Here is a 7,682-nt window from a genome sequence, read left to right as displayed (position 1 = left end):
AAGGCTATGCCAACAAATTAATATCAATCAATCAATACCTTATGTGATCAGGCACCATGCTAAATAAAGGAAAAGCAAAAAAAAATAGTCATTGCCTCAAGGATGATATTCAAATGATAGAGAGTTAGCATACATATAAATGTACATGCATCATGTACATATGTGTAGAAACAGAGTACATGGAAGGAACCATAGAGGGGAATACATAACAGCTAGGAAAAGCAAGCAAAGCTCACATATATGTAATTAAGTTGGGATTCTTAGAAAAATAAGTCTGATTAATAATGAACTGCAGGGCTATTTGGGAATAAATCTACTCAGATGGGAGCATATATGAAAAGACAGTGAAATTATTTTTTGTCAGATCAGGGTACCAGTTACAGGATGGATGAGCAGAACTATGAACACTGAGTGCCCTAGAAGTGCCTAGAAGATGAAAGGAAGAAAGGGAACATAAAGGTAAACAGAGTTGCCTGCAAGAAATTTGTGCTATTTTACATGTTTTCCTAAGGCTGAAATTCTTCTGCTGCCTCAGGAGAATTCTTCATATAATCATAAGTTTGGAAGGGGTTTGAAGAGGTCATCTACTCTTCTTCTGACTTCCAGTCAAAACCAATCTTCCTGGGAAAATGTCTCTTTAGCTCTGTTCAGTTTTATTTTATTTTATAATTTTCAGTTTTTAAATCTCCCAAAAGGGGAATGCCACATCCTCCTTTTCTTATGCCCATTGAATTTACTTACTCATTTGAATTTTTTCTGTAAATGACTTTATGGTAAAAAATAAATAAAAAGAAAAAAAGGGATTACTGAGTTGATAGTGAGCTATTTAACATCTTAAATGATGATATTTTACATCTAAAATTAGGGAGCAAAATAGTAGATGGCATGAAATAGACAAAATGACCCAGAGTGCATTGGGGTATACCTAATACTCAAATGGGCTTTAGTAAATGATAACTGTAAATTAATAGGAATTCTGTATACTTTTCTGCAGATAGTTATAGCTGTTCTTTGCTTTATAAAAAGGAAAAGTCAGCACCTATGGGCTGTGAAGAACATTAGATAACTAGGAGACAAAAAACTGGTGTAGACAAAATCTTTTCTACTACTGGTTGGTACTTAATCCTCATTAAAGGAAAAAAATGATGTGGCAGATTACACTACCTGCTGAAACATCTTATTATGCAACTTGTCTCTATCCCCTATTCTCCCCCCAAAAAATTACTACTAGAAGCTTAGTATGAATACAATTATTTTCAAGTATGGGTAAATCTGTATTTATTGCCACAAAAAATTGGCTTTTAACTAAATTTTTTCTGTAAGTTTAAAAATATTTTTACATAGTTTGTGTATTTTGTATTAGGTTGACTATTCTATCACCAGAATAACTTCATTTATGACTTTTCACATTACATGCTAAAATTTTTTTCCAAGAGATTTCCATAGCATCCATGTTTAAATTAAATAAAAATATGATCCATTTTTCTAGCAACAACAGATTACATTCATGAAGGTAGGTTGCAGGTATTTTAAGTTACCCACATTGTGGGCAGCTAGTTGCCATAGTGGATAATATGCTGAGCCTGGAGCCTGGAAGACTTGAGTTTAAATTCAGCCTCAGACACTTACTGTGTGTCTGGAGTCACTGAACTTCTATTTGCTTCAGTTTCCTCAACTACAAAATGGGGATAATAATAGTACTTACCTCTCCAAGTTGTTATGAGAATCAAAGGAGATAATAAATCTAAAGTGCTTAGTATACAATCTGACATATAATAAATGCTATATAAAAGTTAGCTATTATTATTATTATTATTATTACTACTAATGCTTATAAGAAATTTTGTACTTTTCCATTAGGATCTCCTGAGTCTGCTTTCTCTCATAACTACATAAAAGTTCCACATTTTCGATTCAAAGAAATTAACTCTGTATAGAGACTCACTGACATTAGTTACCTCTTGTAGAAAGATATATAACCTAAATAAATTCTGGGAATCTTCAAACCAACTTCCCTTCTACTAATCAATCAGGTTAGACTAAAGACTAGACTAACGATATTTTCTCTTCAGGATTTCATGGCTATCTTGAAGAATTTCTTTCTCTATTTCCATTGGCTTCTCCTCAATATCAATTGCCAGTGATTAGCATTTCAGTATCATTTAAGTAATTAATCTAAAATGAGATAATATTGGTAAAATACAGTGCTTGGTATATAGGAAGTGCTTGATAAATGTTTATTTCTTTTCCATCTTTTTCCTCTTATGGAGATATTTAATGAAGTGATCAAGAATAGAAGTGCATATTCCCCCTAAAATACTTTCTCCTATGCCACCAGTCCTGGAGACAGTGAGCTCAAAATTACAAGATTTTTTACAAAGCATTTGCCACACTTACATTTGTATGAAGGGTGTGGGGGAGTGATCAGGAGATTTGTGGTGTAGTTGTTTAACCCCTAGATTGGTGTGGAAGGGCCTCTTCTCCCTCTTTACCACTCCTCCCAACTGGGAGACAAAATGGGTTTCCCAGAGGAAAATGGGGGACTCATGCTAATCGCGCCAGGGTGTGAATGTTGTAGGGAAGTTATCTCCCCAACGGGAAATGAGTGTAACCCCAATAATATGTTTGTGCTGGCTAGGATAAACAGAAGCCTTCCCTTAGATCTCAGCAGGAGATTAGGCTAAAAAAAGGTGGTCTGCTTGCCTTTCTTCCTCAATCCCCTAGTTCTACCTCCCACCAATTGAGTACACTCTGATCTGACTAGATAAAACTGAAAGAGTTTATTACAGGAACAAATAATCAAGGGAACTAAAGATGAGGTACACAGGAAAGGGGGTTCAGTTAATTCCCTATGTCCCCTTCAGTCCTTGAATGTGTAGGGTTCCCATAGAGTCACTTCTGTGTTCCCCCAAAATCATAGCTTCACTGACCCAAATCACAAACTAGTAATCCTACAGATAAGATTTGTTATTAAGTAGAGGGAATATTGAGGGGCAAAGCCCAAGGCAATTTGAGGGTTCCAGGGGTCGGCTCCCCATAGAAGTCCAGACACCCCCGGCCAACATTGAAGAATCTGTCGTTGTAATTCAAGTGTATTCAGGAACCAATATAAATCATGAGAAATTGACAATCTTCTCTTAAAGTTTGAGGAAACTCTCCAAAATTCACCTTGAAGGTCCCACAGCCCCAAAAAACCTCCTCCCACAAGGACTGAAAACCCTCAAAGCTTGAATCAGTTGATTCTCCTTCCTTTGCTTCAGCCTAATTATCACAGGATCTTTTTTTCTGTGTTCCATTTCCCAAGGTTTCGAAAATGTCTGGTTCAGTCTTGCTTCTTACACATTTCAAATGCATCATAACTGATAAACGCCCTCCCCTGCCCTGCCTTTTGCAGGGTCCAACTTCTTGACTCCAGGGTCAATCCACTGTGGAACTGGTTACTGGTTTCCCTTAGAACCTGTGCAAGTAGATGACAAAGTCTGGCTTGCACTCTGAAGCTCAGCCTTTTCACAGCTCTTTCCTAATATTTTAAGAGTTACAATTTCCAGAAATAGTTCATTTGACTAAATTCAAAGAGCAGGGGGAAAAAAAAGAAACAACAAATACCAAATTAACAGTGAAACCATATACTTATGGTGGTCCACCAGGTGTGAACATAAAAATTAAAGGCCCCTATCTTCATCAGGGACTTATAGTAATTCTTGCGTTCTCATCTGAAAGTAAGAAGCAGAAAAGAAGAAATGCCTTGGGAGCAGAGCTAATACTGTTCCTTTGAATCCTATATCTCTTTGGACTGGAAATGATGCTCCTACAGGAACCTTGATCCCTTATGTTCAAAAGCATTATTGTTCATCCCACTTCCTCTTGACCAAAACTGTTCCCCTAAACCAGTGGTTCCCAAACTTTTTTGGCCTACTGCCCCCTTTCCAGAAAAAATATTACTTAGCCCCCTGGAAGTTAATTTTTTTTAAATTTTAATAGCAATTAATAGGAAAGATAAATGCACCTGTGGCCATCACTGCCCCCCTGGATCGCTGCAGCACCCACCAGGGGGTGGTGGCACCCACTTTGGGAATCACTGCCCTAAACCCTTGAACTATTGCCAAAATATTTCCCTTTTGGAAACAAGACCAGTAGCTAATCAAAAGCCTCCTTTTCTTTAAGCAGCCTGGAAACAAGACTTGTGCTTGGTCTGAATAAAAGTCAAGTCTCTGTCACTATGGTTTTCCCGAGTTTGAGTCCAGTGTATTATCCATTAGACCACAATCACCTCTTTATTTAAGTTTTAGCCTCTCAAGGGAACCAGTAACCTAGTGAAGACAAGGAGAAATTTTGCTTTTTGTTAACTGCTTGTCTCTGTTTCACGTCTAAATTAACAGTTCTCTGTTAGCCTTAACCAAAAGCCATTGCCATGCAATAAACACTAACAGATGTGTCGTTTTAGGGAAATTTTTACACTCAACAAAAGACTATCATTGAGAACTATAATACACCCATCTCATATTTTTTTTTAGAATTTTAGGTTTTATGGTATGCTTTTGACTTTCAGGAGCAGAACGAAAGTGACTGAATGGAAGAGGCATTCATTCAAGCTCTCCATCATTTCTCTACAAATTTTAAAATAATACTTCAAATTGAATTCTGAAATGACAGAGCCAACAAAAGGTCAGAATGAGACATTTATCCAACCCAAAACAACTTAGATGATTAAAAAGAGAATTCTATGCCATAGGAGTGAAGCCTGTCCTGAGCCCACATGATTGAACCATCAGAGTTGGAACAAGATGGTGGCAAGAGAAGCATCAACACCTTCATGGAGACTCAAGCTAGAGACAATAAGAAGACCTACTACCTGATGCTAGAATGGAATGTAGAACCAGATATTTTGTAATAGTTCAAAGGTTTAGGGGAAGTGGGATGAACAATAATGCTTTTGAACATAAGGGATCAAGGTTCCTTTAGCAGCATCATTTCCAGTTCAAAGAGATAAAGGATCCAAATGAACAGTATTAGCTCTGCTTCCAAAGAAGGAAGGGCCCTGAGGAGCAGTATCTATTGCAATCCCAAGGGATCAGGGGCTTTCAAGGGTAAGGACCAGAGTGTGGTCTGGGAGAGCAGTGACTACAAGTCTCCCAAGATCATATCACTATGGAAGTACTGAAAATTTCCAAATCACCAAAAGTAGCTCTGAAAACAGAGATGAGGAAAAAGTCGGATGCTTGAGACAGTGCCCCTACCTCTTCAAAGTCAAGAAATAATATAGAAAAATGAGCAAATAGCAAGAAATACACTGATCACAAGATTTTACTATTGTCACAGGAAGATCAGAATACAAACTCAGAAGATGAGGAAGTATGGGTAGGCCTAACTAATATAATAAAATGACAATTCTACTTAAATTAATTTATTTATTCAGTGCCATACAAAACAAACTACCAAATAATTATTTTATAGAAGTAGAAAAAATAATAACAAAACTCATCTAGAAGAGCAAAAGACCAAGAATATCAAGGAAACTAATGAAAAAAAAATATGAAGGAAGGTAGCCTAGCATTACCAAATCTCAAATGAGCTATAAAGCAGCAGTCATCAAAACAGTCTGGTATTGATTCAGAAACAGAATGGTAGATCAATGGAATAGATTATATACACAGTATCCAGAGATATATAACCTTGGCAAACTAGTGTTTGATAAACTCAAAGACCCAAGATTTTGAAATACTATTTAACAAAAACTGCTGGGAAAATTGGAAACCAGTATGACGGAAACTAGGCATAGACAAATATCTCACACCCTATACCAAGATAAGGTCAAAATGAATATATGATTTAGATATAAAGAATGATACATATCTAAATTATGGGAACATAGAATAATTTATGGGGAAGATCTTTGGAGAAAGGAACAATTTATGACCAAACAAGAGACAGAAAGCATTAGAAGATATAAAATAAATAATTTTGGTGATATTAAATTGAAAGACTTTTGTATAAACAAAATTAACATAACCAAGATTAGAAGGGAAACAACGAACTGAGAAAAATTTTAAGCGAATTTCTCCAATAAAGATCTATTTTCTCAAATTTATAGGGAACTAAGTCAAATTTATAAAAACATAAGCCATTCCCCAAATGACAAATGGTCAAAAGATATGAACAAGCAATTTTGAAATCAAAGCCATCAATAATCATAGGAAAAATGTTCTAAATCACTCTTGATTAGAGAAATACATATTAAAATAATGCTGAGGTGCTACCTTATACCCATCAGATTGACCAATATGGCAATAAAGGAAAGTGGTAAAAATTGTTGGGAATGTGGCAGAATTGAGACATTAATGCACTATTGGCAGAACTGTGAACTGATCTTACCATTCTGGAGGATAATTTGGAACTATGCCTTTTGATCCATTAATACCAATAGTGGGTCTGTATCTGAAAGAGATTTTTTTTAAAGGGGAAAGGACGTACTTGTAAAAAAAATTATAGCAGCTCTTTCTATAGTGGCAAAGAATTGAAAATTGAGAGGATGTCCACAAATTGGGGAATGGATGAAAAAATTGTGGTACATATGGAAAGGAATACTATTGTACTACTATTATGGAATACTATTGTACTATAAAAATGATAAGCAAAATGATTTCAGAAAAAGCTGGATAGATCTAAATGAACTGTTGCACAGTGAAATGAGCAGAATCGGAGAACATTGTACATAGTAACACCAATATTGTATAATGATCAACTATGAAAACTTGGCTATTCTCACCAATACAATGATCTGGGAGAATCCTGAAAGATTTATCATGGGGAATAGTATCCACCTTCAGAGAAAAAACTGTTGGAGTTGGATGGATGGGGATCAAAGCATACTATCTTTTACATCAGTGAATTTATGATTTTATATGAATGTGCTTTTACAAAATAATGACCAATATGATAGTGTATTTTGCATGTTAATAAAAATTTAAAGATTATTTCTATAAATAAAAAAGACAATGAAGTTTTTTTAAAGCTAAAAGCAAAAGCACAAAGAAACATATGAATTGTATCAAGCCCAACAAAAATTCTTGGAAAAGCTTTAAAAAAAGGAATTTTTAAAACAAATAAGAGTGGTAGGGGAATAACAGGTAAAAAATGGGAGCAAAAAAATTCTGAAAAAAAATTAGCAGCTTAGAAAATAAGCAGAAATATACTAAAGAAAACAACATCTTAAGAAACAGAATTGGTCAACTGAGGAGATACAAAAACTCCCTGATAAAAGTAACTCCTAAAAAACAGAATTGTCTAGATCAGTGATGGGCAAACTATGACCCCATGGGCCAAATGCGGCCCCCTGAAATGTTCTATCTGGCTGCATGACATTATTCTTAATCTGACAAATACAAGGAGTAGGACACCTACAATGAAACTTCGAAAGAGTTGCCTTAGAAACAGACTGATAGATGAGCATTTCCTTTCCTTTGGCCCCCTCTTTTAAAAGTTTACCCATCACAGGTCTAGATAAAAAAGAACTACAAGAGCTCACTGAAGAAAATAATTTCTTAAAAATTAAAATTGGACAAGTTGAAGCAATAAGTTTCATAACAAGTCAAGAAACAATAAAAATGATGAGAAAGTACAGGGAAATGTAAAATATCTCATTGGAAAAATAACTGACCTAGAAAATAGTTGAAGGCAAGATA

Source organism: Gracilinanus agilis, chromosome 1, assembly GCF_016433145.1.
Source record: "Gracilinanus agilis isolate LMUSP501 chromosome 1, AgileGrace, whole genome shotgun sequence".
NCBI classification, from domain to species: domain Eukaryota; kingdom Metazoa; phylum Chordata; class Mammalia; order Didelphimorphia; family Didelphidae; genus Gracilinanus; species Gracilinanus agilis.
This window is presented reverse-complemented; position numbering follows the sequence as displayed.